This window comes from Protopterus annectens, chromosome 9.part0 (assembly GCF_019279795.1).
Source record: "Protopterus annectens isolate FY-2018-M chromosome 9.part0, PAN1.0, whole genome shotgun sequence".
In the NCBI taxonomy this organism is placed as follows: Eukaryota; Metazoa; Chordata; order Ceratodontiformes; family Protopteridae; genus Protopterus; species Protopterus annectens.
The window spans coordinates 25119273-25131545 of record NC_056743.1 but is presented as its reverse complement, the minus strand read 5'-3'; the positions used below and the strand labels follow the sequence as shown (position 1 = coordinate 25131545).

Below are 12273 nucleotides of genomic sequence, written 5' to 3'. Positions count from 1 at the left end.
AATCCACTAGATTTGAAAAATAAAAAACTTGTCGTTCTATTCAAATCATGTACCATCCTATCAAAATCCGTTTTGTCCCCTGTCCACAGGAAAAACAAATCATCTATGTATCTAACATAAAGCACTGCTTTGTTGAAATTTGGGTGAGTTTTTAGATGTTCCTGTTCCCAATTTGACATGACAATATTAGCGAAAGCTGGTGCAACCCTTGCACCCATTGCAACCCCAGATGTTTGTTTATAGAATGTTTTATTAAATACAAAAAAAAATTATTGTCTAAAACAATTTCCATTAGGGAACATAGTGTATTGATCTTTGAACCACCCAAATCTGTATTAGACGCTAAATATGTTCTCATATACTCTAAACCTTCTTCTTGATTTATAGAGGTGTAGAGACTTCTAACGTCTAAAGTAGCAAAGTGAACATCCTTATATACAAATGTGCCTTTGACTAATGTTTCCAACAAGTGCCATGAATCCCTCAAAAAGTATTCAGCTTTTTGAGCTATCTGATTCAGAATGCTATCAAGCCATATAGAGATGGTTTCTGTTTTCGAAAATTTAGCTGACACTATGGGTCTAAATGTTATACGTTCTGTGTCGTATTGTAATTTCGGGATGCCAAAAAAGTGCGCCATTTTTGGTTGTTCTATTAACATGAACTCATAATCATCCCTATCTATTTCTTCCTGACAAAACATATCAAAAAGGGAAGTGTTAACCTTTCTATAACTTTCAAGGATGAAATCTGAGCTGACCTTAGAATAATTGTTTCTATCATTCAACAGTAGGGAAATGGCATTATCGTAATCCACTGTGTTCATTACTACAATCTTTCCCCCCTTATCTGCCTTCATAACCCTGATGTCTTGGGTGTGAGATAGGTGTACTAGTGCTTCACATTCTAAATCAGTCAAGTTGTCCTGTACCTTTACTTTTGAAACTTGCCTGAATTCTTTTTCACAAATCTTTTGGAATACTTGTAATGTGTTAACCAAAGGGGGATTGTAAGTACTTGGTTTTTTTACTTTGTTCTGGGTGAAACCCACCATACAAACATCTTTCATGATATATTTTAAATTCAATTTGCGCAAAAAAAAATTCTAAAATCTACTAATAATCTACCAATGTTCACATTATTGGATGGAATGAAATTAAAGCCTCTTTTCAAAACATTTCTGCAGTCTTCAGAGAGATAATTGTTACTCATGTTGACAATGTTCAGAGAATAGTCTATATCTACCATAGGTGTTGTTACCACTTTCGTTTGTTTTTCCCTTTGGGTTTCCCCTTGTATTGAGTGGAGTTGAACCACTTCGTAGTCCTCTTGGGTTGTGCCCCCTGTGTGCGAAAAGGGGCAGCTTTTTGATTAGTGTTGGAACTAACCACTTCTGCAAAACTTGTAGTGGCAACAACATCTGTACTAATGGGATCTGTGTTATTCCTTGTACTGTTAATGTCATTGTTTTCAACATCACTATGACTAGCATGAGTACCTATGGTAGAAGGTGAAACGGACTGATTGTTATTCACATTGTCTTGTCCCTTATCAGACCCAGAATGTCTGAAAGTCCAATTAGGATCTTTATTATTTATATCATTTGTTGTCCTTTCTTCACCATAAGCGCAAATGTAAGCTTCATTAGCATTGTATGCAAAGATGTCTCTCCGCATTTTATTTTGTTTTCTTAAAATAATTGTTGCACGTTGTCTGTCCGTTTTTGCCTCTATGCTATTGTAGAGTGGCAAAAATTGTGGAAAACAAACTGTTTTATTTTATCATCCAAAGATTTAATGTCTTCCATTATTTTTTTCATCTCTGTCTCATAGTGTTTCACCAAAACGCCCATCATGGCTATTCCTGCATCATTATACAATTTTATAAGGGTGTTACAAAGTTCGTCTCCTGGAACTACACAATTAGGGAACTTTGCAGTTCTTAGACCTTGAGGTACAATATTACGTGAAATACATTTGTTCAAATATTGTATTTCTAAACGTAATGTAGCATGTTTGATAACCAGTCTTTCTAAATCAAAAATAGATTTTTTGCAAGCTTGTAAGTTATTGATGTTTTGGTTACTTACTGCGTTTGTGACTGGTACATCCTGAAAGTTTTTAAATGAATTGTTAGCCTCCATACAAACATAACCCCAAAGTTGCCTGTAAACTGGGTTTTATCTCCATTTCCAATAGCACTTGTCGATACCGACTCTGCGTTGACACCATTGTTAACAGACAGTTTTATAGACGTTGAATCGCCCGATGGAATAACTTTTCTTGACTCTTCAACGTACTTTGTCGTCACTGTGTTTGAATCGCCTTTCAAACAACTTTGCACTATTCTCGTAATAGTGTCAATTAAGTCTTGCTCAGGCCCCCTGGACTGCTTGTGCTCCTCGGCTCGATCAGCTCGGTCCACGCCTGGCGTTGGGTAGATAGATACATCCAACAATGTGTCTTGGGAGAACGCTTCCGTGGCCATCCAAACTCCAAGTAACTGCCCACTGAATTGTGTTGAAAGAATAAAACTAAAAAACACGGACTAGCCGAAAACGTTGTAAAATAACAGACAAACAGAAAAACAGAAGGCCAGTGACTGGTAGGATTCCACAAAGCAAAATACAATTTAGCGCTTTCTTTCACCTTTATTTTAAAATGTGAACTTCTTCAGAAAAACGGGAACTCTCCCATGTTCCCGTTTTTAAAAATGCATTGACAGGAAATGATGTAATAAAATTCATTGAGCAACAATTTCATAATGTGGTTATAATTGGGAATCAATTAAACCTTTCCACAAAAAACATTATGTCTCAATGTGTGAGTATAATACTATTTACAGTTTTGTTCAGAAAGAACTATAAAAAATATGTAAAACACGTATGTCTATTTTCACTTCTCAAACATCGATCCTTTTACTTATAAGTATATATATATATTTTTTTTTTTAGAAACATGTTCTCATACCATTGTAAAACATTCAATCTACTCTTGCAACCATGGTGTGAAACTTTCATAACTTACTCAAAGTAAGCGCTTCAAAATCTGAGCGCTGAATATTTATTTACAGAAAGCTTCTTCTTTTGAAATGAATACAGACTACTGAAATACTTGAATAAATATGTGACTAAAAATAACCGTGACCACTCTTAAAATATACTGAAATGATGACTACTAAGGGATGACATTAAATTACTGTAAATGACACTAAATAATCAGTCCTGAAAAAGCAAATCTCCGTGACTGATGATGTGAAGCGCTAGAGTGTCAAAGCGCTTTAATTCCGCATATTAAAACCTAACTACTGAATGGTATTAATGGAAACTACTAGTCTGAAATATGTGTCCAATCCCTATTATTAACCACACAGTAGTCATTAGTAGGGTTGAAAAGAAATGTGATAATATTTTCAACAAGAAAGTGAAAAAGTTAGAGATTGTAAACAGTATAAACAATATAAAGTGTACCCTGTTGATAAATTGGTTTTTAGTAATGCCATTATGGATAGACATTCACCTTTATCACATCATGTTGAGGGCCATACGGATAATGTAGACTTAAGAGTTGGTAGGTGAGAATGAATATTCCATACAGGAAGAGAGGGATCATTTTTCTAAGTATCAGGATTTTCCACTCCCAAGACGCTCAAAAAGTATAGCCAGTCGGAAGCAGGAGACGTGCAACTCCTACAGCACAGTAGGACAACAGCACAAAGGATTCCCCAGATGGTAGAAACATTAGTCCCAGACACAACAGCACAATGGATTCCCCAGGTGGTAGAGACATTAGTCCCAGATACAACAGCACAAGGGACTCCCCAGATGGTAGAAACATTAGTCCCAGATACAACAGCACAAGGGATTCCCCAGATGGTCGAAACATTAGTCCCAGTTAAAACAGCACAAGGGACTCCCCAGATGGTAGAAACATTAGTCCAGGACACAACAGCACAAGGGATTCCCCAGATGGTAGAAACATTAGTCCCAGATACAACAGCACAAGGGATTCCCCAGATGGTAGAAACATTAGTCTCAGATACAACAGCACAAGGGATTCCCCAGGTGGTAGAAACATTAGTCCCAGACACAACAGCACAAGGGATTCCCCATGTGGTAGAGACATTAGTCCCAGATACAACAGCACAAGGGATTCTCCAGGTGGTAGAGACATTAGTCCCAGATACAACAGCACAAGGGATTCTCCAGGTGGTAGAAACATTAGTCCCAGATACAACAGCACAAGGGATTCCCCAGGTGGTAGAGACATTAGTCCCAGATACAACAGCACAAGGGATTCCCCAGAAGGTAGAAACATTAGTCCCAGATACAACAGCACAAGGGATTCCCCAGATGGTAGAAACATTAGTCTCAGATACAACAGCACAAGGGATTCCCCAGATGGTAGAGACATTAGTCCCAGATACAACAGCACAAGGGATTCCCCAGGTGGTAGAAACATTAGTCCCAGATACAACAGCACAAGGGATTCCCCAGATGGTAGAAACATTAGTCTCAGATACAACAGCACAAGGGATTCCCCAGGTGGTAGAGACATTAGTCTCAGATACAACAGCACAAGGGATTCCCCGGGTGGTAGAAACATTAGTCTCAGATACAACAGCACAAGGGATTCCCCAGGTGGTAGAGACATTAGTCCCAGATACAACAGCACAAGGGATTCCCCAGGTGGTATAAACATTAGTCCCAGATACAACAGCACAAGGGATTCCCCAGATGGTAGAAACATTAGTCCCAGATACAACAACACAAGGGATTCCACAGATGGTAGAAACATTAGTCCCAGACACAACAGCACAAGGGATTCCCCAGATGGTAGAAACATTAGTCCCAGACACAACAGCACAATGGATTCCCCAGGTGGTAGAGACATTAGTCCCAGATACAACAGCACAAGGGATTCCCCAGGTGGTAGAAACATTAGTCCCAGTTAAAACAGCACAAGGGACTCCCCAGATGGTAGAAACATTAGTCCCAGACACAACAGCACAACGGATTCCCCAGATGGTAGAAACATTAGTCCCAGATACAACAGCACAAGGGATTCCCCAGGTGGTAGAGACATTAGTCCCAGATACAACAGCACAAGGGACTCCCCAGATGGTAGAAACATTAGTCCCAGATACAACAGCACAAGGGATTCCCCAGATGGTAGAAACATTAGTCCCAGATACAACAGCACAAGGGATTCCCCAGGTGGTAGAAACATTAGTCCCAGATACAACAGCACAAGGGATTCCCCAGGTGGTTGAAACATTAGTCCCAGATACAACAGCACAAGGGATTCCCCAGGTGGTAGAGACATTAGTCCCAGATACAACAGCACAAGGGATTCTCCAGGTGGTAGAGACATTAGTCCCAGATACAACAGCACAAGGGATTCTCCAGGTGGTAGAAACATTAGTCCCAGATACAACAGCACAAGGGATTCCCCAGATGGTAGAGACATTAGTCCCAGATACAACAGCACAAGGGATTCCCCAGAAGGTAGAAACATTAGTCCCAGATACAACAGCACAAGGGATTCCCCAGATGGTAGAAACATTAGTCCCAGATACAACAGCACAAGGGATTCCCCAGATGGTAGAGACATTAGTCCCAGATACAACAGCACAAGGGATTCCCCAGGTGGTAGAAACATTAGTCCCAGATACAACAGCACAAGGGATTCCCCAGATGGTAGAAACATTAGTCTCAGATACAACAGCACAAGGGATTCCCCAGGTGGTAGAGACATTAGTCCCAGATACAACAGCACAAGGGATTCCCAGATGGTAGAAACATTAGTCCCAGATACAACAGCACAAGGGATTCCCAGGTGGTAGAGACATTAGTCCCAGATACAACAGCACAAGGGATTCCCCAGGTGGTATAAACATTAGTCCCAGATACAACAGCACAAGGGATTCCCCAGATGGTAGAAACATTAGTCTCAGATACAACAGCACAAAGGATTCCCCAGGTGGTAGAAACATTAGTCCCAGATACAACAGCACAAGGGATTCCCCAGATGGCAGAAACATTAGTCCCAGACACAACAGCACAATGGATTCCCCAGGTGGTAGAGACATTAGTCCCAGATACAACAGCACAAGGGATTCCCCAGGTGGTAGAAACATTAGTCCCAGTTAAAACAGCACAAGGGACTCCCCAGATGGTAGAAACATTAGTCCCAGACACAACAGCACAACGGATTCCCCAGATGGTAGAAACATTAGTCCCAGATACAACAGCACAAGGGATTCCCCAGGTGGTAGAGACATTAGTCCCAGATACAACAGCACAAGGGATTCCCCAGGTGGTTGAAACATTAGTCCCAGATACAACAGCACAAGGGATTCCCCAGGTGGTAGAGACATTAGTCCCAGATACAACAGCACAAGGGATTCCCCAGGTGGTTGAAACATTAGTCCCAGATAACACAGCACAATGGATTCCCCAGGTGGTAGAGACATTAGTCCCAGATACAACAGCACAAGGGATTCCCCAGATGGTAGAGACATTAGTCCCAGATACAACAGCACAAGGGATTCCCCACGTGGTAGAAACATTAGTCCCAGATAACACAGCACAAGGGATTCTCCAGATGGTACAAACATTAATCCCATATACAACAGCACAAGGGACTCCCCAGATGGTAGAAACATTAGTCCCAGATACAACAGCACAAGGGATTCCCCAGACAGTAGAAACATTAGTCCCAGATACAACAGCACAAGGGATTCCCCAGATGGTAGAGACATTAGTCCCAGATAACACAGCACAAGGGATTCTCCAGATGGTACAAACATTAGTCCCATATACAACAGCACAAGGGACTCCCCAGAAGGTAGAAACATTAGTCCCAGACACAACAGCACAAGGGATTCCCCAGAAGGTAGAAACATTAGTCCCAGATACAACAGCACAAGGGATTCCCCAGATGGTAGAAACATTAGTCCCAGATACAACAGCACAAGGGATTCCCCAGGTGGTAGAGACATTAGTCCCAGACACAACAGCACAAGGGATTCCCCAGGTGGTAGAGACATTAGTCCCAGATACAACAGCACAAGGGATTCCCCAGGTGGTAGAGACATTAGTCCCAGATACAACAGCACAAGGGATTCCCCAGATGGTAGAGACATTAGTCCCAGATACAACAGCACAAGGGATTCCCCAGATGGTAGAAACATTAGTCCCAGATACAACAGCACAAGGGATTCCCCAGGTGGTAGAAACATTAGTCCCAGATACAACAGCACAAGGGATTCCCCAGATGGTAGAAACATTAGTCCCAGATACAACAGCACAAGGGATTCCCCAGGTGGTACAAACATTAGTCCCAGATACAACAGCACAAGGGATTCTCCAGATGGTACAAACATTAGTCCCATATACAACAGCACAAGGGATTCTCCAGATGGTACAAACATTAGTCCCAGATACAACAGCACAAGGGATTCCCCAGATGGTCGAAACATTAGTCCCAGATACAACAGCACAAGGGATTCCTCAGATGGTAGAAACATTAGTCCCAGATACAACAGCACAAGGGATTCCCCAGATGGTAGAAACATTAGTCCCAGATACAACAGCACAAGGGATTCCCCAGGTGGTAGAAACATTAGTCCCAGATACAACAGCACAAGGGATTCCCCAGATGGTAGAGACATTAGTCCCAGATACAACAGCACAAGGGATTCCCCAGATGGTAGAAACATTAGTCCCAGATACAACAGCACAAGGGATTCCCCAGATGGTAGAAACATTAGTCCCAGATACAACAGCACAAGGGATTCTCCAGATGGTAGAAATATTAGTCCCAGATACAACAGCACAAGGGATTCCCCAGGTGGTAGAAACATTAGTCCCAGATACAACAGCACAAGGGATTCCCCAGATGGTAGAGACATTAGTCCCAGATACAACAGCACAAGGGATTCCCCAGATGGTAGAGACATTAGTCCCAGACACAACAGCACAAGGGATTCCCCAGATGGTAGAAACATTAGTCCCATATACAACAGCACAAGGGATTCTCCAGATGGTAGAAATATTAGTCCCAGATACAACAGCACAAGGGATTCCCCAGATGGTAGAGACATTAGTCCATATACAACAGCACAAGGGATTCTCCAGATGGTAGAAATATTAGTCCTAGATACAACAGCACAAGGGATTCCCCAGATGGTAGAGACATTAGTCACAGACACAACAGCACAATGGATTCCCCAGGTGGTAGAGACATTAGTCCCAGATACAACAGCACAAGGGATTCCCCAGATGGTAGAAACATTAGTCCCAGATACAACAGCACAAGGGATTCCCCAGGTGGTAGAAACATTAGTCCCAGATACAACAGCACAAGGGATTCCCCAGATGGTAGAAACATTAGTCCCAGATACAACAGCACAAGGGATTCCCCAGATGGTAGAAACATTAGTCCCAGATACAACAGCACAAGGGATTCCCCAGATGGTAGAGACATTAGTCCCAGATACAACAGCACAAGGGATTCCCCAGATGGTAGAGACATTAGTCCCAGATACAACAGCACAAGGGATTCCCCAGATGGTAGAAACATTAGTCCCAGATACAACAGCACAAGGGATTCCCAGATGGTAGAAACATTAGTCCCAGATACAACAGCACAAGGGATTCCCCAGATGGTAGAAACATTAGTCCCAGATACAACAGCACAAGGGATTCCCCAGATGGTAGAAACATTAGTCCCAGATACAACAGCACAAGGGATTCCTCAGATGGTAGAAACATTAGTCCCAGATACAACAGCACAAGGGATTCCCCAGATGGTAGAGACATTAGTCCCAGATACAACAGCACAAGGGATTCCCCAGATGGTAGAGACATTAGTCCCAGATACAACAGCACAAGGGACTCCCAGATGGTAGAAACATTAGTCCCAGATACAACAGCACAAGGGATTCCCCAGGTGGTAGAAACATTAGTCCCAGATACAACAGCACAAGGGATTCCCCAGGTGGTAGAAACATTAGTCCCAGATACAACAGCACAAGGGATTCCCAGATGGTAGAAACATTAGTCCCAGATACAACAGCACAAGGGATTCCCCAGATGGTAGAAACATTAGTCCCAGATACAACAGCACAAGGGATTCCCCAGGTGGTAGAAACATTAGTCCCAGATACAACAGCACAAGGGATTCCCCAGATGGTAGAGACATTAGTCCCAGATACAACAGCACAAGGGATTCCCCAGATGGTAGAGACATTAGTCCCAGATACAACAGCACAAGGGATTCCCCAGATGGTAGAAACATTAGTCCCAGATACAACAGCACAAGGGATTCCCCAGATGGTAGAAACATTAGTCCCAGATACAACAGCACAAGGGATTCCCCAGGTGGTAGAAACATTAGTCCCAGATACAACAGCACAAGGGATTCCCCAGGTGGTAGAAACATTAGTCCCAGATACAACAGCACAAGGGATTCCCCAGGTGGTAGAGACATTAGTCCCAGATACAACAGCACAAGGGATTCCCCAGGTGGTAGAGACATTAGTCCCAGATACAACAGCACAAGGGATTCCCCAGATGGTAGAAACATTAGTCCCAGACACAACAGCACAAGGGATTCCCCAGAAGGTAGAAACATTAGTCCCAGATACAACAGCACAAGGGATTCCCCAGATGGTAGAAACATTAGTCCCAGATACAACAGCACAAGGGATTCCCCAGATGGTAGAAACATTAGTCCCAGATACAACAGCACAAGGGATTCCCCAGATGGTAGAGACATTAGTCCCAGATACAACAGCACAAGGGATTCCCCAGATGGTAGAAACATTAGTCCCAGATAACACAGCACAAGGGATTCCCCAGGTGGTAGAGACATTAGTCCCAGATACAACAGCACAAGGGATTCCCCAGATGGTCGAAACATTAGTCCCAGATACAACAGCACAAGGGATTCCCCAGATGGTCGAAACATTAGTCCCAGATACAACAACACAAGGGATTCCCCAGGTGGTAGAGACATTAGTCCCAGATAACACAGCACAAGGGATTCTCCAGATGGTACAAACATTAGTCCCAGATACAACAGCACAAGGGATTCTCCAGATGGTACAAACATTAGTCCCAGACACAACAGCACAAGGGATTCCCCAGATGGTAGAAACATTAGTCCCAGATACAACAGCACAAGGGATTCCCCAGATGGTAGAAACATTAGTCCCAGATACAACAGCACAAGGGATTCCCCAGATGGTAGAAACATTAGTCCCAGATACAACAGCACAAGGGATTCCCAGATGGTAGAAACATTAGTCCCAGATACAACAGCACAAGGGATTCCCCAGATGGTAGAGACATTAGTCCCAGATACAACAGCACAAGGGATTCCCCAGATGGTAGAGACATTAGTCCCAGATACAACAGCACAAGGGATTACCCAGATGGTAGAGACATTAGTCCCAGATAACACAGCACAAGGGATTCTCCAGATGGTACAAACATTAGTCCCAGATACAACAGCACAAGGGATTCTCCAGATGGTACAAACATTAGTCCCATATACAACAGCACAAGGGACTCCCCAGAAGGTAGAAACATTAGTCCCAGACACAACAGCACAAGGGATTCCCCAGAAGGTAGAAACATTAGTCCCAGATACAACAGCACAAGGGATTCCCCAGATGGTAGAAACATTAGTCCCAGATACAACAGCACAAGGGATTCCCCAGGTGGTAGAGACATTAGTCCCAGATACAACAGCACAAGGGATTCCCCAGATGGTAGAGACAATAGTCCCAGATACAACAGCACAAGGGATTCCCCAGGTGGTAGAAACATTAGTCCCAGATACAACAGCACAAGGGATTCCCCAGATGGTCGAAACATTAGTCCCAGATACAACAGCACAAGGGATTCCTCAGATGGTAGAAACATTAGTCCCAGATACAACAGCACAAGGGATTCCCAGATGGTAGAAACATTAGTCCCAGATACAACAGCACAAGGGATTCCCCAGATGGTAGAGACATTAGTCCCAGATACAACAGCACAAGGGATTCCCCAGATGGTAGAGACATTAGTCCCAGTTAAAACAGCACAAGGGACTCCCCAGATGGTCGAAACATTAGTCCCAGATACAACAGCACAAGGGATTCCCCAGATGGTAGAGACATTAGTCCCAGATACAACAGCACAAGGGATTCCCCAGCTGGTAGAAACATTAGTCCCAGATACAACAGCACAAGGGATTCCCAGGTGGTAGAAACATTAGTCCCAGATACAACAGCACAAGGGATTCTCCAGATGGTAGAAATATTAGTCCCAGATACAACAGCACAAGGGATTCCCCAGGTGGTAGAAACATTAGTCCCAGATACAACAGCACAAGGGATTCCCCAGAAGGTAGAAACATTAGTCCCAGATACAACAACACAAGGGATTCCACAGATGGTAGAAACATTAGTCCCAGATACAACAGCACAAGGGATTCCCCAGATGGTAGAAACATTAGTCCCAGATACAACAGCACAAGGGACTCCCCAGAAGGTAGAAACATTAGTCCCAGATACAACAGCACAAGGGATTCCCCAGGTGGTAGAGACATTAGTCCCAGATACAACAGCACAAGGGATTCCCCAGGTGGTAGAGACATTAGTCCCAGATACAACAGCACAAGGGATTCCCCAGATGGTAGAAACATTAGTCCCAGATACAACAGCACAAGGGATTCCCCAGGTGGTAGAAACATTAGTCCCAGATACAACAGCACAAGGGATTCCCCAGATGGTAGAAACATTAGTCCCAGATACAACAACACAAGGGATTCCACAGATGGTAGAAACATTAGTCCCAGACCCAACAACACAAGGGATTCCACAGATGGTAGAAACATTAGTCCCAGATACAACAGCACAAGGGATTCCCAGATGGTAGAAACATTAGTCCCATATACAACAGCACAAGGGACTCCCCAGAAGGTAGAAACATTAGTCCCAGACACAACAGCACAAGGGATTCCCCAGAAGGTAGAAACATTAGTCCCAGATACAACAGCACAAGGGATTCCCCAGATGGTAGAAACATTAGTCCCAGATACAACAGCACAAGGGATTCCCAGATGGTACAAACATTAGTCCCAGATACAACAGCACAAGGGATTCCCCAGATGGTAGAAACATTAGTCCCAGATACAACAGCACAAGGGATTCCCCAGATGGTAGAGACATTAGTCCCAGATACAACAGCACAAGGGATTCCCCAGATGGTAGAAACAT

General features: G+C 43.3%; 1 protein-coding gene across 1 annotated transcript in view; it reads right to left on the bottom strand.

Annotated features, from left to right (window-relative positions):
* Positions 1 to 12273, bottom strand: part of DHCR7 (7-dehydrocholesterol reductase) — a 775245-nt gene that overhangs the window by 302598 nt on the left and 460374 nt on the right. The gene's annotated exons all lie outside the window — the stretch shown is intronic.